Here is a 24,804-nt window from a genome sequence, read left to right as displayed (position 1 = left end):
GCTAGCAAAATCGGTCAAAGAGTTCACCTCCTGACTTGCGTCAGGCAGTGAATTTAAAAACCGCTCTAGAAAAGCCCTTAGAAAATCGCTTTTACCAAAAAGTGGAGCACAGGGAGGGGGGGGAAAAAACTGCCGCACAAAACGTTTGCGATTACGATTTTAGATGTGAACGAGGCCTAATACTGGCGAACTCTAGACTTGGCATATGAGATTCTAAGTTTTGAGTTAATGCAAATGATATGCAAATTAATGTAGCTTGAAACTGAACCTATTAAAATGGAAAGTATGCTTCTGCCTTTGATGGGTCCAGTTCCAAGCTGCATACATTTACATAAGATCTGTCCTGAGATCTGATCGAATATCAAGTGAGACAAGGTGGTGAACGATTGATATCAGGAAAATGTCGATAATTTACCACATCTGGCTAGTGTGTATCTTTACAAAGATCACATGGCCGTGCTTCGGTGATGGCGACTATCCTTGATGTTCAATGATATGCTAATTTTTCAAGCTGAGGCAAAATGTGAATGATTTTAGGCAGTTTGGAACTGAGCCAATCCGATGCAGCTGCTGCCAATTTAGATTGTACCAGTTTTAAGCTGCATCCAAATTGCATCCAATTTTGCATTTAGGGCAAGTTCACACCAGAGCCCACTTCTGGCGTTTTAACGCAAAGTCTATACTTTGCGTTAACCAAGGTAAAAGGAAAGTCCATAGACTTTCCTTTTACCTTTCACACCCGACGCTGCGTTTCGATACGTTGCGGTACGACGCATCCCGGTGCATTTTATCGTCGGGAATCGCCGTTTCCCCTTCGGGGTAATTAACTACTACCGCCGCTACTCAGCGTCGCACCAGAGTTTCCCGACGACACGCCGCAACGCGTGCAGGAGCCGTTCTCCTGCACGCTTTTGGTGTGTAACGGGCCTTAGGGCAAGTTCACACCAAATTGCTAATTGTAATCGCAAACGCCTAGCAATTGTTGCGGCGATTTGCAGTAGCAATTCCCAGCATGTGCCTAGCGATCTTCTATTATTTGCTCTGTTGATTTTACAGTTTTCCTATTTTTTACATTGAGGCGTAATTGCCTCCAAAATGCTGCAGGACTTGCGCTAGGGAAAAAGTCACATCACTGTAATGATGCCCATACATGGTACAATAAAAACGTTACATTTTCCATTTTTATTCAACTAAAACGATCTAATGAAAGTCAAAAAGAATCTTTTTTTTTTTTTGGATTAAGAAAAACGAATGACTATCCCGTTTGTTTTCTTCCAATAAAAATCTGATCGGACATGTTGGAAAAATCTTTATATTCGATCTAACAGAATAATTGAAAGAAATGAATCGAAAAAAAATAAAATATTGTACGATGTATTGGCACCTTAATGCAAACTAGCCCATAGAAAGACATTACCCAAGCGCTTTTCGAAACTCTACTGCTTTTGAAAGCACTTCTGAGCGCTTTTTAAAACACCAGCGCTTTCAAAAGCGATTGGCTGATGTTTCTTAATGGGATGGATCCATAGATCACACCAAAGCGATGTAATTTTCTCCCAAATGCAGGTCCTGCTGCATTTAGGCCTTTTCCCACTACACAGCTGATTCGCAAAATCGCTAGTGATTTTTAAATCGATAGGGTTGTTGCTTTATCATAGAAATCATGAGAGGTATTTTCGGTACTTATCCGTTAGCCGGGCGCATCCGGTAGGTGGCTCTAATTACTATTCCCCCTCCAGGCCGACATGGATAGTAGGGAAAGATGTAACTCTGGTGGTGTTTTGTCGCCACCTAGAGGATGCGCCCAGCTAACGGATAAGTACCGTATTTTCCACTATAGTGATTTGATTTGGGAATCACAAATCACAATCGCTTTCTGGAGCGATTTTTAGAGTGATAATGCAATGCAAATGAAAAATTGCAATCGCATAACAGAATGAATGAAAAATCACAATCGCCGGCATTTGTGATTGCTAGTGGAAAAGGGCCCTTTCCACTAGCAATCACTAACTTTCGTGCTAAACGCTAGTGATTGCGTTTCAGCAAAGTCCAAAATTCCCCTGCAATTTCCTGGCGATTGCGATCACGCTTTTGCTATGCAATGCAATGCATAGCAAAATCGAGGCGCGATCGCGCTTCAGTAAAAAACAAATTGCGGTAGTGGTAATTACCTACCGCGATCCCTATGTTAAAAAACAAACTGTAGCGATTTAAAAATCACTAGCAGTTTGCGATTTAGCATTGCAATCGCCGCTTGTGGAAAAGGGCCCTTTTATTTCTGAGGCGATTCAGCCTCAATGTTAACTATAGGAAAGTGGAAAAAGCACTAGAATAGAGCGATTTTCCAAGCGTTTTTGTGACACAACCAGTACACTAGCAGTTGTACTGTAACCCCCCTAAAAAAAGCTACACAAAAACGCTCCAAAAATCACCAGTTATAAATAGAAAATCGCTAGGCACATGCCTAGAATCGCCTTGAAAAATCTCTCCCAAAAGCACTGAGCGTTTGCGAGTATGCTAGCGCTTTTAGGTGTTCACCAACTCTAACTCAGAAAATCAGCATCTCCTTGATCCAGGATCTTTATATAAATTACTAGCTGATTGCCCGGCGTTGCCCGTGTATGTATTTGGCTGGTGTTGGCTCCGCCTACTTTTTCTAACCCTAACACACAATTACTCACTGACCAAGTTTGTGAGCTTTGCGGTCTTTGGTATCAATAATCTGCATTGAAATGAAACAAATGTGATTGGCTGTGTGTGGCTCCACCCCCTTTTCTGAATTTGAACCCCAGTCACCCAATAACCAACTGTACCAGGTTTGAGGCCTGTGCCATTAACAGTTCAAGAATGGTAGCAATTAAATATTCCCCTTGAAAAGCAACAGGTGAAGTTTGATTCACTTTTGTAGGCTCCACCCACTTTTCTGAATATTAATCCCAGTCACCCAGTGACCAACTGTGCAAAGTTTAAAAACCCTGCCATTAACAGAATGGATGCAGTTTACATTTTCCCAGTGAAATTTGTATTTGTCTCCACCCACTGATGACGCGGCGTTGCCCGGGTATGTATTTGACTGGTTTTGGCTCCGCCCATTTTCTAACCCTAACACACAAACACTCAATGACCAAGTTTGTGAGCTTTGGGGTCCTTGGCATCAATAATTTGTATATTCCCATAGAAATTAAACAAATCAGGCTGTTTGTGGCTCCACCCCTCTCCAGCATTTGAACCCCAGTCACCCAATGACCAACTGTAGCAGGTTTGAGGCATATGCTATTAACAGTGTAAAAATGGCAGCAATTAAAATATTCCACTTGAAAATCAACAGGTGAATTTTGATTGGCCATTATAGGCTCCACCCACTTCCCCTGAATATTAATCTCAGTCACTCAGTGATCATCTGGGCAAACATTGGGAACCCTGAAATAAACAGTGTAAGAAGGGCTGCAGTTTACACTTTCCCAGTGAAATTTGTTTTTGGCACCGCCCACTTTTTGTAACCTGGACACAAAGTCACTAATCAATGCCCAAGTTTGTGAGTTTTGGGGTCCTTGGCATCAATAATTTGTATTTTCCCATGAAATGAAACAAATCTGATTCACTGTTTGTGGCTCTGTCCCCTTTTCTGAATTTGAACCTCAGTGACCCAATGATCGACTGTACCAGGTTTGAGGCTTGTGCCATTAACAGTTCAAGAATGGCAGCAATTTTAATATTCTCCTTGAAAAGTGACATGTGATTTTTGATTGGCATTTTTAGGCTCCACCCACTTTTCTGAATATTAATCCCAGTCACCCAGTAACCAGCTATGCTAAGTTTGAGAACCCTGCCATTAACAGTGAAGAAGGGCTGCAGTATACAATTTCCCAGAAAAATCTGTTTTTAACTCCACCCACTTTTTGTAACCTTGACACGCAGTCACTACTCAATGACCAAGTTTGTGAGCTTTTGGGTTCCTGGCATCAAAATTGTGCTAATGGAAGCAGTTTATCCAGCAAAGAAATCTGGCTGTTTTTGGCTCCGCCCCTTTACTGAATTTGAACCCCAAACACTTAACGACCGACTGTAGCAGGTTTGAGGCCTCTGCTATTAACAGTGTGAGAATGGCTGCAGTTTCAATATTCCCCTTGAAAATCAATAGGTGAATTTTGATTGGCTCTTGTAGGCGCCACCTACTTTTCCGAATATTAATCCTAGTCACCCAGTGACCAACTGTGTGAAGTTTGAGAACCCTGCCATTAACAGTGTAAGAAAAGCTGCAGTTTACATTTTCCCATTCAAAAAGTTAGTTGTTTTTGGCTCCACCCACTATTTCTAATCTTGACATACAGTCACTTAATGACCAAGTTTATGAGCTTTGGGGTGTTTGGCATCAATAAGTTGCATTTTACCATTGAAATTAAACAAATCTGATTGGCTGTTTTTGGCCCGCTCCCTTCAGAATTTAAATCCCAGTCTCCCAGTGACTGACTGTAGCAGATGTTAGGCCTCTGCCATTAAGAGTGCATGAATGGCAGCAATGTAAATATTCCCCTTGAAAATCAAAAGGTGAATTTTGATTGGCTGCTGTAGGCTCCACCCACTTTTCTGAATATTAGTCCCAGTCACCCAGAGGCCACTGTGTCACGTTTGAGAACCCTGCCAATAACAGAATGGCTGAAATAAATCTAACAAATCTGATTGGCTGTTTGTGGCTCTACCCCTTTAGTGAATTTGGACCCCAGTCACCCAATGATTGACTGTATCAAGTTTGAGGCCTCTGCCACTAACAGTGTAAGAATGGTAGCAATGTGAATATTCCCCTTGAAAATCAATAGGTGAATTTTGATTGGCTGTTGTAGGCTCCACCCACATTTCTGAATATTCATCCCAGTTACCCAGTGGCCAATTGTGTAATGTTTGGGAACCCTGCAATGTAAAAAATTAGGTTGTTGGCCCCGCCCACTTTTTCTAACCTTGACATACAGTCACTCAATTATGAAGTTTATCAGCTTTGGGGTCCTTGGTATCAATACTTTGTATATTCCCATTGAAAAATAAACAAATCTGGCTGTTTGTGGCTCCGCCCCCTTCCTGAATTTGGACCCTAGTCACCCAGTGACCAACTGTACCAGGTTTGAGGCATCTGCGTTTACCAGTAGAAGAGAATGGTAGCAGATGAAATATTCACTTTGAAAATCAAAAGGTGAATTTTTATTGGCTGTTGTAGGCTCCACCCACCTTCCAAAATCTTAATCTGTCACCCAATGACCAACTGTGTAAAGTTTGAGAACCCTGCCATTAACGGTGTAAGAATGGCTGCAGTTTATATTTTCACAGTAAAAGTTGTTTTGGCTCCGCCCACTTTTTGTAACCTTGACACACAGTCACTCAATGACCAAGTTTGTGACCTGTCAGGTCCCTGGCATCAAAAATGTGTGAATGGAAGCAGTTTGTCCACCAAGGAAAACTGATTGGCTGTATGTGGCCCCGCCCCTTTAGTGAATTTGGACCCCTGTCACCCAATGACCGACTGTAGCAAGTTTGAAGCCTCTGCCATTAAAAGTGTAAGAATAGCAGCAGTTTAAATATTCCCCTTGAAAATCAACAGGTGAATTTTGATTGGCTGTTGTAGGCTCCACCCATTTTCTTGAATCTTAATCACATTCACCCAGTGACCAACTGTGTCAAGTTTGAGAACTCTGTGATTAACAGTCTAAGAATGGCTGCAGTTTACATTTTCCCATTTAAAATGAATGGCTGAAATTTGATTGGCTGTTTTATGCTCCGCCCACTTTTCCTGGATTTGTAACCTCGGTCCCCAAGTGACCAACTGTGACATGTGTGGGGACTCTGGCTTGATTACTGTGAGAATGGCAGCCTTTTACATTTTTTCCATTGACTTGAATGGGTGGAATCTGATTTGCTGTTTGTAGCTCCGCCCAGGTGTGCAGGGGGGCTGCGAGACCCCCAGAACATATCATCCCAGGTAGTAAGGGATCTGTATACCAAGTTTCGATCAAATCGGTCAAGCCGTTTTCGCGTGATCGCGGCACATACACACACACACACACACATACACACACACACACACACACACACACACACATACATCCGATTTTATATATATAGATTTTTAAGGAGGGTCTTTCAAAGTTATAAAGGCCATGCTGAGAATCCCCCATGAAGAGATGGACTAGACCAAAACCTATTGGTTCCGTCAGATTGTTACTACCTACTGTAAGTGACACCAAGATGGGAGAAAAGTAATTTAAGGCTCATTTTAATCGGGGTGAAACACTGCTTATTTGTATGTGTTTACATGTATTTTACATTTTTTAATTTTCCGCGATAGTGGTTCTTTAAGAACCACAAAGAAATCATTTTTAAAATCCTTAAGTGAAAGTAAAAACTGCTTCCTGGAGGTCTTCTTTAGTTTTGTGGACTGAGTGATGTACCTCGGGACAGGAAGAAATAAAAAAACACATTCAAATTGATGACTTGGGCCACAGAACTGATCATGCATTTTTTTTTTAAGTGAGGCCTGGAACCCACTGCAAAACGCTATCGCTAATCGCAAGCACCAGCATTTTGTAGGAGCAGTTTGTCAGCGGTTTCATGAGCGTTTTAGGAAGTGATTTTACAAAGTGCATCAATTTGCCTGCGATTGTGTAGCGAATAGCGATTCGCGTTTTAAAGCCTGATTGTTCCTTTTAATTAATTTTAATTTTGTTACAGTGTGTGGTAACGTTAAAACGCTAGCAAAATCGCTCCATGCAGGTTTTGATGAGCGGTTACGCCAGGGTTTATATACTTTACACTGAAGCGCTAACGCTCCCAAAATGCTCCATGTCCTGCGTTTGCGATTTGAGGAATCGCAAGCGCTCCAGTGGAAGTTACTGTTAAGCTTGGGGGTGTAATCTCCACAGTCAGCATACAACACATAAGCTGACGTGAAGGAGGTACACACACCAGCACAAAGGAATCAGGATATCCCCAGTTTAGTGGAGGAGAGGACTGACTCCAATAGGAGATTGTGGTGCACAGAGCCGGTGCAGATCTGAACAGCCACAAACACTTTCGTAATAACGTCTCAGCGCAAAGTAGCGCTGAGCGCATAAACCAGGACTGAGGAGATCAGGACAGGTAGACAGAATGAACGCTTGCTAGCTAGCGATTACTTAGCGACAGCAAGCGTCCAAAACCAGACAGACTGGAATGAGGCAGCCAATGCGTTGCGGCGATGGCGTGCCTCACAAGACAGGACAGGAGAGACAGGAAATAGCAGGATCGAGATAGATGAACGTAACACAGATAAATATACAATAAGTATGTTTTCCTAGCGTATTACAATTACAGCTATCAATGAAACTATTCGTAACGTCTGACTAACATATGTATATATTGGCAATGAACCGATATATGACATAAGCAGGAACTCTGACTAAGACTGAAGTAATACAGGGAACAGGACTCAGAAGGATTCGCTATCTCTTCGCAGAGATGAACGCAATCCACAAACAGGACCAGGAACAGGACTCAGAAGGATTCGTTATCTCTTCGCAGAGATGAACGCAATCCACAAACAGGACCAGGAACAGGATAACTAGCTCAGCACGGGTGTTCACGATACGCGCAAACTACCAAAACGTGCTGGAAAACTGACTAACTGAACATAGGAAATAAACAGTTCGTGTACGTATATATCAGCGACACTGATATATTAACGTAACACGAATACAAGGAAAATAACAAAATGCGCAAGTATGCGTATATATTGGCGATGAACCAATATATGACACAAGACAAGCAAGTAGCAATTTCTAGAACAAGAGCAGAACTAGGAGGACTCGCTGACCCCTTCGCAGGAGTCAGCGCAGTCCACACGGACCAGGAACGAGGTGGGGCACGAGCAGAGTAACAGATAGTCTGAAACTATGATAGCCCATGAGGCATTGCAGGAAGCAGTTCTTTATACTGAGGTCATCCAATGGGAGCAGACCTGCAGATTCCCACACAAGTGAATGGTAATTAATCACAGGCTGATAGCAGGAAAAGGCAGACAATGATATGCAGCCTGCAGGAAAGGGACCGCCCCTCCACTGCAGCAGACAATGTTTGTTTACACAAAAGCATATTAAACTGTCATTAACTTCAGAGCGACTGCAGATGGAATCAGCAACTAGTTTAAGTGCAAACCAAACTATGCAAGCAAATGCATGTAATGACATTAGAACTGCTTGGTTTGCAATACCACTGCAGTCAGCAGAAAACGCTGCAGAAGCGATCATAACAGTACCCCCTCCCTTAAACGCGGCCTCTGGACGCCTATGAAAACTGACATATTTCTCCTGAACCACCCAAACCAAAAAATCAGAAGTGGGAAATCCAGCAAACTGATCTGACTGAAAATTCATGAAGGTCGGATCCGTCCGACAAAACCAAATTCCCGAATCAGTCTCACCAAAACTAGACCAATTGGAACCAGAACCTACCGAACCATGCCCGTCAGTACTACAAGCCTCAGTGTGATACCCATCAGAACCACGACTTCCAGAGAAAAGCCCCCAGAAACTCTCTGAGCGATACCCACCGCCTTCTCGGGACTGTCCAAAAACGCCAAAGCCTTTACAATGCCCACCGGAACTGTCCCCACCAACAAAAAACCCACCGTTGAACCAGTCCAAGGTACCAGGACAAGTTTCCTCAGAGATCTCCCAGAACACTTGGAAGCTCCAAAGAGATCCCCACAGGTCAGAACGCCCCTTAGGTTCACATGGAGAACCATCAAGAACCCCTATGGAACCCAGGGCAACTCTAGAGTCAGGGTCACAAGGACAAACATCAAGATCAGGGTTTTTAGGGACCAGAACCATCTCCGGGCATGCAGGCCAACCGGCAACATCAGAACATGTCTCCACTAGGGAAGCACGTGAGCACGCCAACACAGACACACTTGGGCATTCTGGCATACGAAGCACATCTGGGCACACTGGCACAAGAGAGACTTCTGGGCATGTCAAGGAACTGCAAACCTCAAAGTCAGTCAAGGTAGGACCGAAACCAGGACTGGGCAAAAAAAAATCATCATGACTAGACTTCACAGTTACTGGATTGTCACTAAAAAATGCAGAATTAGACTTAGATGTCTCTGATTCCAGCAAAGTTATTAACAAATCATGTTCAGGGGCATTTACAAGACAGGACAAATCTTCTGATGTATGCACCGAACTAGACAGGGTTCCCATAACTTCTTCTGGACTAGACAGAGACTCATCAAATACACTGGATTGGAGCTCATGAAGGGCTGCAAAACAAGTCAGTAGTGCAGCAATCCCCACTGAACTAGGCAAAACTGAGTAACTCACTGGACAGGAAGGGGACTCAGGAACTTCTGCCACACCGGCCAGAGAACCAGAATTTTCCAGGATACAGGGCTGGGTTTCAGAAACACTCATTAACCCGGACTGAAATTCTGAGATTTCTATTATTTTTTCCAGCGAGTCAGAATTATCCATGTTACAGGGCAAGACTTTTGAAACATTCAGAGGACAGGGCTGGAGTTCCTCGGCTGTTACAACACTGGAGAGGGACTCAACAACATTGGTTAAATCAGACTGTGTACAGGGCAAGGTATCTGACACACTTGCTGACGAGGACAATATTTCAATGGCTTCTGCTTCGCTGGGCAGAAATTCATCAAGTTTTATTAGAGCAGACTGTAATTCCAAAACAGCTGCTAGACAAGTGAATATTACTGTAACACCAACTGAGGTAAGCAGTGCCTCAGACTGTTCTGCTAGAGGGTTTGAAGTATCCCAAGTACTGGGTGAAGCATAAGACTCTGTGACCACAGCTTCACTGGACAGGATCACCGAACAGTCCACACTGCAGGGCAAAACCATGGAAGCACCTGCTGGACAGCATAATGATTCTGTGACCTGAGTTTCATTGGAGAGATCTACTGCACAATTCATGGTACAGGGCAAGTTCACTGGAACATTTTCTGAACACGGTAATAATTCTGCGATTTCGGACTCACATAGCAGACGCTGTGAGTTATTCATGAGACTAGAGTGAGGTGTAGAAACAGGAAGATCAAAACACAATGTTTGCGCATCTAAATCACCATTCAATTGTGAAATTGGAAAATTCAGATGTTGGGGTTCTGAGATTTCTGGACAGGATTGCTGGGACTCAGAAACTGATGTAGTGCATCTATTGGCATCTGCTGGATCAGACAGGAGTTGAACTTTATTAACACAGGTAATTTCTGCAGAAGTATTTGCAGAGACAGGCAAGATTTTTCTGGTGTCTGTTTCACTGAACAAAGACTCATGAGTACTGGCTAAGCTGGACTCAGAAGTCAGCAGGACCTCTGGGTCCTCTGCTGAGAAATTTGTGCATGGCAAGATTAAGGAAGTATTAGTAATTTCTGTCTTACTGGGAAGTAACACTGAGTTATCCATGGTACAGGGTGGAATTACAGGAACTTCAATTTCACACAAAAGGAGCTCTGAATCACTCGCTGAATCAGCCAAAGGTGCTGAAGCAGGCGAGTCCTCAGGAACTGAGGAAGTGGAACAATCTCCACTAGACAGTGTGTCTTCCCTGGTATCAACTGATTGAATCGCATAAAAATCGTCCAGAATCATTCTCCACACATCGATCAATGGAGCCACAAAGTCATACCCACACACACCGGTTTTTATTAGGTTATAGGCAGACTTAATGCATGCATTCAATACTAATTCACTCTTTGCACTGTAAAACTGACAAAATGAACTTGCATCTTTCTTCCATTCATAGACCAGGGCTTCCATCTCTCCTTTCTCAAATGGAGGATCCCATGCATATTTAACAGCTGAGCATTCCGGCTGATCATAGTTTGCAAATGTGTTAGTGGCAGAAACATACATTGGGTTATTTAGCAGGTGATTGGCCGATTTCTTATTCCTAAGGATCTCCAATACCTGTAGCAAGTATTGAACTGTAGTGTATGCAAATTTCCCTTGCTGCACGAATAAATTGATCTGTTCAATACTCTGTAATATATCTTCATAATCATATTCAGATAATTCATTTAAACAAGAACTTTTATTTTCCCTGGCTAGCAATGAAAGTTCATTAGTAGTTTCATAGGTCCATTTGACTCCCCTGAATGGTGACTGAATTTCATTATCTACTACTGGCGGAGTCTCATTACAGATCTGATGCGCAGTCGCCAAGGGCAACGACTCCGCTGATTGTAACGCTTTTCTTTTGGAGCGTTTACGTTTGGCTTTAGACCCTGCTGCCTTAGCAGAAGAAAAGTTATCAGAACAATTATCTGCTTGTTGATTATTTTTGTAGGCAGTAGAAGGAGCAGCTGATTGACAAGCTGCCAGGAGCTTATCAAAAGGGCTAGGCAAATCGGTTTTGCGCAGCCAGTTATGGATCACAAACGCTAGAAATTCCAGTGGTCTTTCTTTTAAATTGGTATGATCCAAGACATCGTAGGCCCACTGAAACAATCTTCCCTTAAATAAAACATAAACTAGCTGGGGGGCCCACGTTGAAACAGGAGTAGCCTGGAGCTCAGGATTGGCCAGGAACCTGGCACATTCAGAAAAAAAATCATTTTCTGTTTCAGAATTGAGCTTCTCAAATTTCTTAAAGGTACAGGAACCATAACAAACAGTGTCATTTTTGCTGGGAACCCCCCCCACAATGGGGATTGGTAATGGGGCTATCATAATGTTAAGCTTGGGGGTGTAATCTCCACAGTCAGCATACAACACATAAGCTGACGTGAAGGAGGTACACACACCAGCACAAAGGAATCAGGATATCCCCAGTTTAGTGGAGGAGAGGACTGACTCCAATAGGAGATTGTGGTGCACAGAGCCGGTGCAGATCTGAACAGCCACAAACACTTTCGTAATAACGTCTCAGCGCAAAGTAGCGCTGAGCGCATAAACCAGGACTGAGGAGATCAGGACAGGTAGACAGAATGAACGCTTGCTAGCTAGCGATTACTTAGCGACAGCAAGCGTCCAAAACCAGACAGACTGGAATGAGGCAGCCAATGCGTTGCGGCGATGGCGTGCCTCACAAGACAGGACAGGAGAGACAGGAAATAGCAGGATCGAGATAGATGAACGTAACACAGATAAATATACAATAAGTATGTTTTCCTAGCGTATTACAATTACAGCTATCAATGAAACTATTCGTAACGTCTGACTAACATATGTATATATTGGCAATGAACCGATATATGACATAAGCAGGAACTCTGACTAAGACTGAAGTAATACAGGGAACAGGACTCAGAAGGATTCGCTATCTCTTCGCAGAGATGAACGCAATCCACAAACAGGACCAGGAACAGGACTCAGAAGGATTCGTTATCTCTTCGCAGAGATGAACGCAATCCACAAACAGGACCAGGAACAGGATAACTAGCTCAGCACGGGTGTTCACGATACGCGCAAACTACCAAAACGTGCTGGAAAACTGACTAACTGAACATAGGAAATAAACAGTTCGTGTACGTATATATCAGCGACACTGATATATTAACGTAACACGAATACAAGGAAAATAACAAAATGCGCAAGTATGCGTATATATTGGCGATGAACCAATATATGACACAAGACAAGCAAGTAGCAATTTCTAGAACAAGAGCAGAACTAGGAGGACTCGCTGACCCCTTCGCAGGAGTCAGCGCAGTCCACACGGACCAGGAACGAGGTGGGGCACGAGCAGAGTAACAGATAGTCTGAAACTATGATAGCCCATGAGGCATTGCAGGAAGCAGTTCTTTATACTGAGGTCATCCAATGGGAGCAGACCTGCAGATTCCCACACAAGTGAATGGTAATTAATCACAGGCTGATAGCAGGAAAAGGCAGACAATGATATGCAGCCTGCAGGAAAGGGACCGCCCCTCCACTGCAGCAGACAATGTTTGTTTACACAAAAGCATATTAAACTGTCATTAACTTCAGAGCGACTGCAGATGGAATCAGCAACTAGTTTAAGTGCAAACCAAACTATGCAAGCAAATGCATGTAATGACATTAGAACTGCTTGGTTTGCAATACCACTGCAGTCAGCAGAAAACGCTGCAGAAGCGATCATAACAGTTACCCCATCCATTTACATTAGCTGAGCATTTTGGCTAAACGCTAGCGTTCTGTAACGCTCCAAAAATGCTCTCAAAATCGCACTTGTGGGTTCCAGCCCTGAGAGTCTTTTGGTTAATCCAGTTGGCAAAAATGAAACATTTGGCCAACAGGATTGTAAGCCCGCCCACCAGCGACAAGGTAGACTCTCTTCGGGCGGGGCCTACACTACACTATGCTAGCCTACTCTAATTGGTGCTAGTCACCCTGAAAGCTATTCTAGTGTTGGGGTGCATGTGTGATATGTAACACCTAATCTAATCCTACATCTCCTGCTCCTAAGTGATGCTGCTCACCAATATGCCCTGTTCAAGTGTTTGGTGTGTGTGTGTGGGGAGGTCTAATCTTATCCTAATCTCATCTCTGTGGTTAGCACTATGCTACAGTCCATGGGATGAGGTGTTGGTCTGGGTATGTCATTCTAAAGTGAGTGTGTGTCTGTCACAGTGTGTATGTCTGGGACTGGGTATCAGTTAGTATGAGTCAGTTAAGGTAAGGTAGTCTGGGGTAAAAGCTGTCAGTGTATGTCAGTCAGTGTATGTGTGATTTATAGGGTGGTCATATATTACTTTGGTTTCCTCTTATTTGACTGGGGTACTGCTCATCCGTCCTCCGTAAAGCGGTAGCCCCCTCATTCCCCACTTTACAGTTGTACGAATGCACAGACCTGATGAGCAGCGAAGAGGACCGTATGACCACCTAAGACTATGCGACAAGGACAACCTAAAACTCTGTAAGTGCCCTAGGAGCCCCTGGAGTTCAGCGGCAGTCTAGCTCATGTAAATCCTCAGTGTAAGTTGAGGAAGAATAGACTACTCACACTAACAACAACAACTTCCACACAAGCTGTTTATATCAGAAAGATATAAACAAAAGGAGTGGTCATAAATTACTTTGGTTTCCTCCTGCTCCCTGGGTGTCCACACGGAGAAGAACAAGCTAGTCTTGACTCCCCTTGCTTTCACTCAGTTTGACCGGGGTACTGCTCATCTGTCCTCCGTAAAGCGGTATCCCCCTCATTCCCCACTTTACAGTTGTACGAATGCACAGACCGGACAAGCAGCGAAGAGGACCACATGACCACCTAAGAGTGGAAGACAAAGACAACATGAACTCTTCTACTTGCCTTAGAGGCCCCAGAGTTCAGCAACAGGATTTCTTTGCTCATTCTCTCTAACAGGCTGGTTCATTTGAATGATCCCCATTGTAAGATGAGGAAGAATGGGCTGCCTACACTAAGCAAATAATAGTAGTTTCAGCCAAACAAATAAACGGTATCAGAAATGCGTTAATAGAAGGAGAGATGGAGCATAAATGTCAGTTGGAAGCTAGCTATAATTTGTTATCCAACCAACAAAAACCAATCTACTATAATTAACTAACCTAACCATGCAACCAACAAATATAACCTACTATATTAAGCTAAGGTAGCCATCCTAAGAAAAAAAAATACCATAATTAACTAACTGCACTTTTTGTTACCATAGCCGCCTTGCAAGACACCTTGCACACCTAACACAGTCCAGGAGCCCCCAGAGGTCTAACATCATCTGCTTCAAGAGACTCCAGAGCAGGGGCGTTTCTAGGGTCCCTGGAGATCAGTGGCACCTGTGGGCACCAGGAGGGGAGCAAAAAATGGGCGTGGCCATGCGGTGAGTGGGCGTGGCCATGGGTGGGGCCAAATGTACATGAACTTAGCAGCGGTGTAAGCTACGGATAACGGGCCTGCCCATCGAAATATTGGACGGAGCCCCCTTTCCTTTATTTCGATCATTTACAATCAGTATAGGCATAGATCAAAGATGTATACGCACATACAATTTTGATTGGTCAATCACTGACCCCCAATTTCCCACCCCCGTGCAGTAAGTGGGCCAACAGACAATGAATTTTATGAACAGAGCTAAAATTGGCTAATCAAAATTGTATGTGTGTACCAGGCTTTACAGCTAATACTGTACATACTGAAAGTAGCAGGGATCAGCATACAATACAGCTGGTTTACAATCAATAAAGGCACAGAGTAACACCTTACACTGTACACACTGGAGGTAAATCAGCACACAGTGCAAGCACTAGAGAACAGCGTATACTGTACATACTGTAGGCAGCAGAATTCAGCACACTGCAGCTAGCGTGCCAAAAATATGACGATCACGTTGTGTGGCGTGCTTATTGCGCCGCACCAAAAAATGGGTGGGCCATGGACCAGAATATAGGTGTGGTAACGGGTGGAGACAAATTTACATGAACCTAGCAATGGTGGGACATCAGATTAGGACAGTGGTGGCGAACCTTTTGGAGGCCGAGTGCCCAAACTGCAACCCAAAAGTCACTTACCGGTATCTATCGCAAAGTGGCAACAGCAATTTAAACTAAATACTGTACAAACGTTTTAACTCATACATGAACATTATGGAAAATCCAAGTTGAAAATAAACTGTGAAGATAAACAATTTCATCCATCCTACTCCTGAAAAATGTATTCAATTTTTTAGAACCTCCCAGTTTTATTTTCTGTTTTAAAACGCTAAAAAAGTAGGTTTAATGCTATTGTCTCATATGATAAGGATTCAGCTTTTCCCATAGTCTCGCAGTTAGCAATCATGTGACCCCCAACAAGACATATTCAGCAATCATGAGGCCTCCAACAAATCATGAGGCCCCCAACAAGACAAATTCAGCAATCATGAGGCCCCCAACAAGACAAATTCAGCAATCATGAGGCCCCCAACAAATCATGAGGCCCCCAACAAGACAAATTCAGCAATCATGAGGCCCCCAACAAATCATAAGGCTCCCAACAAGACACATTCAGCAGTCATGAGGCACATAAATAGACAGCATTTCACATAAATAGGCAGAATGCCCCCTTAATATGGTAGCCCCCCCAAGTTAGGTAGTGAGTGACAGGGACCCCCAGGTTAGCTAGTGAGTGACAGGCGCCTCCAGTTAGGTAGTGAGTGACAGGGACCCCGATAGTGAGTGACAGGGAGCACCTTTAGGTAGTGAGTGAGTGCCAGGGAGCCCCTTTAGGCAGTGAGTGAGTGCCAGGAAGCCCCTTTAGGCAGTGAGTGAGTGCCAGGAAGCCCCTTTAGGCAGTGAGTGAGTGCCAGGAAGCCCCTTTAGGCAGTGAGTGAGTGCCAGGAAGCCCCTTTAGGCAGTGAGTGAGTGCCAGGGAGCCCCTTTAGGCAGTGAGTGAGTGACAGGAAGCCCCTTTAGGCAGTGAGTGAGTGACAGGGAGCCCCTTTAGGCAGTGAGTGAGTGACAGGGAGCCCCTTTAGGGAGTGAGTGAGTGACAGGGAGCCCCTTTAGGGAGTGAGTGAGTGACAGGGAGCCCCTTTAGGGAGTGAGTGAGTGACAGGGAGCCCCTTTAGGGAGTGAGTGAGTGCCAGGGAGCCCCTTTAGGGAGTGAGTGAGTGCCAGGGAGCCCCTTTAGGGAGTGAGTGCGTGCCAGGGAGCCCCTTTAGGGAGTGAGTGAGTGACAGGGAGCCCCTTTAGGGAGTGAGTGAGTGACAGGGAGCCCCTTTAGGGAGTGAGTGAGTGACAGGGAGCCCCTTTAGGGAGTGAGTGAGTGACAGGGAGCCCCTTTAGGGAGTGAGTGCGTGCCAGGGAGCCCCTTTAGGGAGTGAGTGAGTGACAGGGAGCCCCTTTAGGGAGTGAGTGAGTGACAGGGAGCCCCTTTAGGGAGTGAGTGAGTGACAGGGAGCCCCTTTAGGGAGTGAGTGAGTGACAGGTAGCCCCTTTAGGGAGTGAGTGAGTGACAGGTAGCCCCTTTAGGGAGTGAGTGAGTGACAGGTAGCCCCTTTAGGGAGTGAATGAGTGACAGGGAGCCCCTTTAGGGAGTGAGTGAGTGCCAGGGAGCCCCTTTAGGGAGTGAGTGAGTGCCAGGGAGCCCCTTTAGGGAGTGAGTGAGTGCCAGGGAGCCCCTTTAGTGAGTGAGTGACAGGGAGGCCCCCTCTCTAGCCGCCGCCGCTCCCCCCCCTACCTCTCAGCAGACCTCAGGATCAGCGGCGACCCGACCAGATGTACGAGCGGGCGCTGGACGCACCCGCTCGATATGCGGAAGTGATGTCACTTCCGCATATCAGTGCGGGCGCTGGGTCCTAGCGCCCGCACGATTGGTCGCCGGCTCGCCGCCTGATCCTGAGGTCTGAGACGCGGCGGCTGGAGGGAGCCGCTGACAGAGGGGGCAGCGGCGGCCGGGAGATCCGTGGCACCCCAGGAAAGATTGGGGGCACGTGCCCCCCTAAAACAGGGCTAGCGACGCCCCTGCTCCAGAGCATCCTATTTATGCTTTTCTGGCTATTGTGATGTCATCAGGGCCCATTTTGATGTCATCAGGGACACCCCCACCCCCCACACACACACACACTATTCCCAAGCCATTTTGCATAAGTTTTCCTCATTTTTTATGTTTTCTTCTGGCCTGCAAAGCAGAAATATTTGAGTCCCCATTTACTTGCATTGGGTTTGGAATTCGGCCCGAACATGCCAAATATCGGGGCGACGTTCGAACCGGAACATTTTATTGTTCGATCAACACTTTTAGTCAGCCTGTGTCACCCGCACCCAGCATGCGCCCACACAATATGCCACTAATAGGCAACCTGTGTCACCCCCACCCAGCATGTGCCCACACAATATGCCACTAATAGGCAACCTGTGTCACCCCCACCCAGCATGCGCTCACACAATATGCCACTAATAGGCAACCTGTGTCACCCCCACCCAGCATGCGCTCACACAATATGCCACTAATAGGCAACCTGTGTCACCCCCACCCAGCATGCGCATGCAATATGCCACTAATAGACAGCCTGTGTCACCCCCACCCAGCATGCGTACACACAATATGCCACTAATAGACAGCCTGTGTCACACCCACCCAGCATGTGCACACACAATATGCCACTAATAGGCAGCCTGTGTCACCCCCACCCAGCATGCGCATGCAATATGCCACTAATAGACAGCCTGTGTCACCCCCACCCAGCATGCGTACACACAATATGCCACTAATAGGCAGCCTGTGTCACCCCCACCCAGCATGTGCACACACAATATGCCACTAATAGGCAGCCTGTGTCACCCCCACCGAGCATGTGCACACACAATATGCCACTAATAGGCAGCCTGTGTCACCCTCACCTCAGCATGCGCACACAATATGCCACTAATAGGTAACCTGTGTCACCCCCACCCAGCATGCGCCCACACAATATGCCACTAATAGGCAGCCTGTGTCACCCCCACCCAGCATGCGTACACAATATGCCACTAATAAGCAGCCTGTGTCACCCCCACCCAGCATGTGCACACAATATTCCACTAATAGGCAGCCTGTGTCACCCCCACCCAGCATGCGTACACACAATATGCCACTAATAGGCAACCTGTGTCACCCCCACCCAGCATGCACACACAATATGTCACTAATAGGCAGCCTGTGTCACCCCAACCCAGCATGCGTACACACAATATGCCACTAATAGGCAGCCTGTGTCACCCCCACCCAGCATGCGCACACACAATATGCCACTAATAGGCAACCAGTGTCACCCTCACCCAGCACGCGCCGACACAATATGCCACTAATAGGCAGCCTGTGTCACCCCCTCCCAGCATTCGGCAACACATTATGCCACTAATAGGCAGCCTGTGCCCCACCCAGCATGCGCCCACACAATATGCCACTAATAGGCAGCCTGTGTCACCTCCACCCAGCATGTGCACACAATATGCCACTAATCGGCAAACTGTGTCACCCCCACCCAGCATGTGAACACAATATGCCACTAATAGGAAGCCTGTGTCACCCCCACCCAGCATGCGCACACAATATGCCACTAATAGACAGCCTGTGTCACCCCCACCCAGCATGCGCACACAATATGCCACTAATAGGCAGCCTGTGTCACCCCCACCCAGCATGCGTACACACAATATGCCACTAATAGGCAGCCTGTGTCCCCCCACCCAGCATGCGTACACAATATGCCACTAATAGGCAGCTTGTGTCACCCCCACCCAGCATGCACACACAATATGCCACTAATATGCAGCCTGTGTCACCCCCACCCAGAATGTGCCCACACAATATGCCACTAATAGGCAGCCTGTGTCACCCCCCCCCCAGCATGCGCATACAATATGCCACTAATAGGCAACCTGTGTCACCCCCACCCCGCATGTGCACACACAATATGCCACTAATTGGCAGCCTGTGTCACCCCCACCCAGCATGTGCACACAATATGCCACTGATAGGCAGCCTGTGTCACCCCCACCCAGCATGCGCTCACACAATATGCCACTAATAGGCAACCTGTGTCACCCCCACCCAGCATGCGCACACACAATATGCCACTAATAGGCAACCTGTGTCACCCCCATCCAGCATGCGCACACACAATATGCCACTAATAGGCAAACTGTGTCACCCCCACCCAGCATGCACACACAATATGCCACTAATAGGCAACCTGTGTCACCCCCACCCAGCATGCATACACACAATATGCCACTGATAGGCAGCCTGTGTCACCCCCCACCCAGCATGCGCACACACAATATGCCACTATTAGAGAGCCTGTGTCAACCCTAGAGTTGGGCAAACAGTTCGGCTGTGTTAGCCGAACTGTTCGGCTGCCCAACCTATCATTTCGCTGTGGCTCTTACTACTTCCGGGTCGCAATGACCCGGAGTAGTACGTCTGCGCTGGCCCGGCGGAGCGCGTCCTAGATCGTGCTCCCGTTGCCGGGCACTCTCTGCGCATGTGTGTGACGTCACTCATGACGTCACACACATGCGCAGAGAATGCCCGGCAACAGGAGCGCGATCTAGGACGCGCTCCGCCGGGCCAGCGCAGACGTACTTCTTCGGGTCATTGCGACCCGGAAGTAGTAAGAGCCACAGCGAAATGACAGGTTGGGCAGCCGAACAGTTCGGCTGCAGTTCGGCTAACACAGCCGAACTGTTCGCCCAACTCTAGTCAACCCCACCCAGCATGCGTACACACAATATGCCACTAATAGGCAACCTGTGTCACCCCCACCCAGCATGTGCACACAATATGCCACTAATCAGCAAACTGTGTCACCCCCACAGGTTCACAGCCGGTCTCCCACACAGCTACTAACCAGGCCTGAAGCCGCGTAGCTTCCGCAATCTGACGAGAGCGGGCGCTTTCGGTTTAGTGTGGCCACAGGCAAAATCCAAGGCGCCGTTCCTGCGCCTTTAAGGTGAGGCTTCCCATGTGCTCATAGCCATTGGACCGCAAACCCCCAAAAAAAGCCTGCAGCACCTGGAGTTCACAGCCAGTCTCCCACGCAGCTACTAACCAGGCCTGAAGTCTCTTAGCTTCCAAAATCTGATGAGAGCGGGCGCTTTTGGCTTAGTTTGGCCGCAGGCACAATCCAAGGCGCCGTTCCTGCGCCTTGAAGGTGAGGCTTCCCACGTGCTCATAGCCATTAGACCGCAAACCCCCCAAAAAAGCCTGCAGCACCTGGAGTTCACAGCCAGTCTCCCACGCAGCTACTAACCAGGCCTAAAGCCATTTAGCTTCCGCGATCTGACGAGAGCGGGCGCTTTCGGCTTAGTGTGGCCGCAGGCGAAATCCAAGGCGCCGTTTCTGCGCCTTGAAGGTGAGGCTTCCCACGTGCTCATAGCCATTGGACCGCAAACCCCAAAAAAAGCCTGCAGCACCTGGGGTTCATAGCCGGTCTTCCACGCAGCTACTAACTAGGCCTGAAGCCACTTAGCTTCCACGATCTGACGAGAGCGGGCACTTTCGGCTTAGTAAGGCCGCAGGCAAAATCCAAGGTGCCGTTCCTGCGCCTTGAAGGTGAGGCTTCCCACATGCTCATAGCCATTGGACCGCAAACCCCCCAAAAAAGTCTGCTGCATCTGGGGTTCACAGCCGGTCTCCCACGCAGCTACTAACCAGGCCTGAAGCCACTTCGCTTCTGCGATCTGACGAGAGCGGGCGCTTTCAGCTTAGTGTGGCCGCAGGCGAATTCCAAGGCGCCGTTCCTGCGCCTTGAAGGTGAGGCTTCCCACGTGCTCATAGCCATTGGACCGCAAACCCCCAAAAAAAGCCTGCAGCACCTGGGGTTCACAGCCGGTGTCCCACACAGCTACTAACCAGGCCTGAAGCCGCTTAGCTTCCGTGATCTGACGAGAGCGGGCGTTTTCAGCTTAGTGTGGCCGCAGGTGTAATCCAATGCGCCGTTCCAGCGCCTTGAAGGTGAGGCTTCCCACGTGCTCATAGCCATTGGACCGCAAACCCAAAAAAAAGCCTGCAGCAACTGGGGTTCACAGCCGGTCTCCAACACAGCTACTAACCAGCCGTGAAGCCACTTAGCTTCCACGATCTGACAAGAGCGGGCGCTTTCGGTTTAGTGTGGCCGCAGGCAAAATCCAAGCTGCCGTTCCTGCGCCTTGAAGGTGAGGCTTCCCACGTGCTCATAGCCATTGGACCGCAAACCCCCCAAAAAAGCCTGCTGCAGCTGGGGTTCACAGCCACTCTCCCACGCAGCTACTAACCAGGCCTCAAGCCGCTTAGCATCCGCGATCTGACGAGAGCGGGCGCTTTCAGCTTAGTGTGGCCGCAAGCGAAATCCAAGGCGCCGTTCCTGCGCCTTGAAGGTGAGGCTTCCCACGTGCTCATAGCCATTGGACCGCAAACCCCAAAAAAAGCCTGCAGCACCTGGGGTTCACAGCCGGTCTCCCACGCAGCTACTAACCAGGCCTGAAGCCACTTCGCTTCCGCGATCTGACGAGAGCGGGCACTTTCGGCTTAGTGTGGCCGCAGGCACAGTCCAAGGCGCCGTTCCTGCGCCTTGAAGGTAAGGCTTCCCACGTGCTCATAGCCATTGGACCGCAAACCCAAAAAAAAGCCTGCGGCACCTGGGGTTCACAGCCGGTCTTCCATGCAGCTACTAACCAGGCCTGAAGCCGCTTGGCTTCCGCGATCTAACGAGAGCGGGCGCTTTCAGCTTAGTGTGGCCGCAGGCAAAATCCAAGGCGCCGTTCCTGCGCCTTGAAAGTGAGGCTTCCCACGTGCTCATAGCCATTGGACTGCAAACCCAAAGAAATGCCTGCAGCACCTGGGGTTCACAGCTGGTCTCCCACAAAGCTACTAACCAGGCCTGAAGCCACTTAGCTTCCACGATCTAACGAGAGCGGGCGCTTTTAGCTTAGTGTGGCCGCAGGCAAAATCCAAGTCGCCGTTCCTGCGCCTTGAGGGTGAGGCTTTCCACGTGCTCATAGCCATTGGACCGCAAACCCAAAAAAAAGATGCAGCACCTGGGGTTCACAGCCGGTCTCCCACACAGCTACTAACCAGGCCTGAAGCCGCTTAGCTTCCGCAATCTGACGCTTTCGGCTTAGTGTGGCTGGAGGTGAAATCCAAGGCGCCGTTCCTGCGCCTTGAAGGTGAGGCTTCCCACGTGCTCATAGCCATTGGAAAGCAAACCCAAAGAAATGCCTGCATCACCTGGGGTTCACTGCCGGTCTCCCACGCAGCTACTAAGCAGGCCTGAAGCCACTTAGCTTCCACAATCCAACGAGCGCGGGCACTTTCGGCTTAGTGTGTCCACAGGCAAATTCCAAGTTGCCATTCCTGCACCTTGAGGGTGAGGCTTCCCACGTGCTCATAGCCATTGGACCGCAAACCCCAAAAAAAGGCCTGCAGCACCTGGGGTTCACAGCCGGTCTCCCACACAGCTACTAACCAGGCCTGAAGCCGCTTAGCTTCCGCAATCTGACGCTTTCGGCTTAGTGTGGCTGGAGGTGAAATCCAAGGCGCCGTTCCTGCGCCTTGAAGGTGAGGCTTCCCACGTGCTCATAGCCATTGGAAAGCAAACCCAAAGAAATGCCTGCATCACCTGGGGTTCACTGCCGGTCTCCCACGCAGCTACTAAGCAGGCCTGAAGCCACTTAGCTTCCACAATCCAACGAGCGCGGGCACTTTCGGCTTAGTGTGTCCACAGGCAAATTCCAAGTTGCCATTCCTGCACCTTGAGGGTGAGGCTTCCCACGTGCTCATAGCCATTGGACCGCAAACCCCAAAAAAAGGCCTGCAGCACCTGGGGTTCACAGCCGGTCTCCGACGCACCTATTAACCAGGCCTGAAGCAGCTTAGCTTCCGCGATCTGACGAGAGCGGGCGCTTTCGGCTTAGTGTGGCCACAGCCGAAATCCAAGGCGCCGTTCCTGCACCTTGAAGGTGAGGCTTCCCACGTGCTCATAGCCATTGGACCGCAAACCCAAAAAAAAGCCTACAGCACCCGGGGTTCACAGCCAGTCTCCCACGCAGCTACTAACCAGGCCTGATGCCACTTAGCTTCCGCGATCTGACGAGAGCGGGCACTTTTGGCTTAGTGTGGCCGCAGGCACAGTCCAAGGCGCTGTTTTTGCGCCTTGAAGGTGAGGCTTCCCACGTGCTCATAGCCATTGGTCCGCAAACCCAAAAAAAAGCCTGCAGCACCTGGGGTTCACAGCCAGTCTCCCACGCAGATACTAACCAGGCCTAAAGCCACTTAGCTTCCGAAATCTGACGAGAGCAGGCACTTTCGGCTTAGTTTAGCCGCAGGCGAAATCCAAGGCGCCGTTCCTGCGCCTTGAAGGTGAGGCTTCTCACGTGCTCATAGCCATTGGGCCGCAAACCCAAAAAAAAGCCTGCAGCACCTGGGGTTCACAGCCAGTCTCCCACGCAGCTACTAACCAGGCCTGATGCCGCTTAGCTTCCGTAATCTGACAAGAGCGGGCACTTTTGGCTTAGTGTGGCCGCAGGTAAAATCCAAGGCACCGTTCCTGCGCCTTGAAGGTGAGGCTTCCCACGTGCTCATAGCCATTGGACCGCAAACCCCCAAAAAAAGCCTGCAGCACCTGGGGTTCACAGCCACTCTCCCACGCAGCTACTAATCAGGCCTGAAGCCAATTAGCTTTCGCGATCTGATGAGAGCGGGCGCTTTCGGCTTAGTGTGGCCGCAGGCAAAATCCAAGTCGTCGTTGCTGCGCCTTGAAAGTGAGGCTTCCCACGTGCTCATAGCCATTGGACTGCAAACCCAAAGAAATGCCTGCAGCACCTGGGGTTCACAGCTGGTCTCCCACAAAGCTACTAACCAGGCCTGAAGCCGCTTAGCTTCCACGATCTAACGAGAGCAGGCGCTTTCAGCTTAGTGTAGCCGCAGGCAAAATCCAAGTTGCCGTTCCTGCGCCTTGAGGGTGACGCTTCCCACGTGCTCATAGCCATTGGACCGCAAACCCAAAAAAAGGCCTGCAGCACCTGGGGTTCACAACCGGTCTCCCACGCAGCTACTAACCGGGCCTGAAGCCATTTAGCTTCCGCGATCTGACGAGAGCGGGCGCTTTCGACTTAGTGTGGCCGCAGGCGAAATCCAAGGCGCCGTTCCTGCGCCTTGAAGGTGAGGCTTCCCACGTGCTCATAGCCTTTGGACCGCAAACCCCCCAAAACAGCCTGCAGCACCTGGGGTTCACAGCCAGTCTCCCACGCAGCTACTAACCAGGCCTGAAGCCGCTTAGCTTCCGCAATCTGACGCTTTCGGCTTAGTGTGGCCGCAGGCGAAATCCAAGGCGCCGTTCCTGCGCCTTGAATGTGAGGCTTCCCACGTGCTCATAGCCATTGG

At 48.2% G+C, this 24,804-nt stretch overlaps 14 pseudogenes; all 14 read right to left on the bottom strand.

Moving 5' to 3' along the window:
- Positions 1–20,445: 20,445 nt before the first annotated feature.
- On the bottom strand, positions 20,446–20,564 carry LOC137554233 (5S ribosomal RNA; annotated as a pseudogene).
- An 82-nt stretch (positions 20,565–20,646) lies between these two features.
- LOC137547852 (5S ribosomal RNA) lies at positions 20,647–20,765 on the bottom strand (annotated as a pseudogene).
- An 81-nt stretch (positions 20,766–20,846) lies between these two features.
- Positions 20,847–20,965, bottom strand: LOC137553896 (5S ribosomal RNA; annotated as a pseudogene).
- An 82-nt stretch (positions 20,966–21,047) lies between these two features.
- LOC137554524 (5S ribosomal RNA) lies at positions 21,048–21,166 on the bottom strand (annotated as a pseudogene).
- An 82-nt stretch (positions 21,167–21,248) lies between these two features.
- On the bottom strand, positions 21,249–21,367 carry LOC137551706 (5S ribosomal RNA; annotated as a pseudogene).
- A 482-nt stretch (positions 21,368–21,849) lies between these two features.
- On the bottom strand, positions 21,850–21,968 carry LOC137548541 (5S ribosomal RNA; annotated as a pseudogene).
- An 81-nt stretch (positions 21,969–22,049) lies between these two features.
- Positions 22,050–22,168, bottom strand: LOC137548494 (5S ribosomal RNA; annotated as a pseudogene).
- Positions 22,169–22,249: 81 nt separating this feature from the next.
- On the bottom strand, positions 22,250–22,368 carry LOC137549762 (5S ribosomal RNA; annotated as a pseudogene).
- An 862-nt stretch (positions 22,369–23,230) lies between these two features.
- LOC137553977 (5S ribosomal RNA) lies at positions 23,231–23,349 on the bottom strand (annotated as a pseudogene).
- An 81-nt stretch (positions 23,350–23,430) lies between these two features.
- LOC137553112 (5S ribosomal RNA) lies at positions 23,431–23,549 on the bottom strand (annotated as a pseudogene).
- An 81-nt stretch (positions 23,550–23,630) lies between these two features.
- Positions 23,631–23,749, bottom strand: LOC137553970 (5S ribosomal RNA; annotated as a pseudogene).
- Positions 23,750–24,031: 282 nt separating this feature from the next.
- On the bottom strand, positions 24,032–24,150 carry LOC137553798 (5S ribosomal RNA; annotated as a pseudogene).
- An 81-nt stretch (positions 24,151–24,231) lies between these two features.
- LOC137551654 (5S ribosomal RNA) lies at positions 24,232–24,350 on the bottom strand (annotated as a pseudogene).
- Positions 24,351–24,431: 81 nt separating this feature from the next.
- LOC137548621 (5S ribosomal RNA) lies at positions 24,432–24,550 on the bottom strand (annotated as a pseudogene).
- Positions 24,551–24,804: the final 254 nt, after the last annotated feature.

The sequence above is a fragment of the Hyperolius riggenbachi genome, chromosome 2, assembly GCF_040937935.1.
Source record: "Hyperolius riggenbachi isolate aHypRig1 chromosome 2, aHypRig1.pri, whole genome shotgun sequence".
Classification (NCBI taxonomy): domain Eukaryota; kingdom Metazoa; phylum Chordata; class Amphibia; order Anura; family Hyperoliidae; genus Hyperolius; species Hyperolius riggenbachi.
The sequence above is the reverse complement of the archived record's forward strand: the minus strand, read 5'-3'. Positions and strand labels throughout refer to the sequence as shown.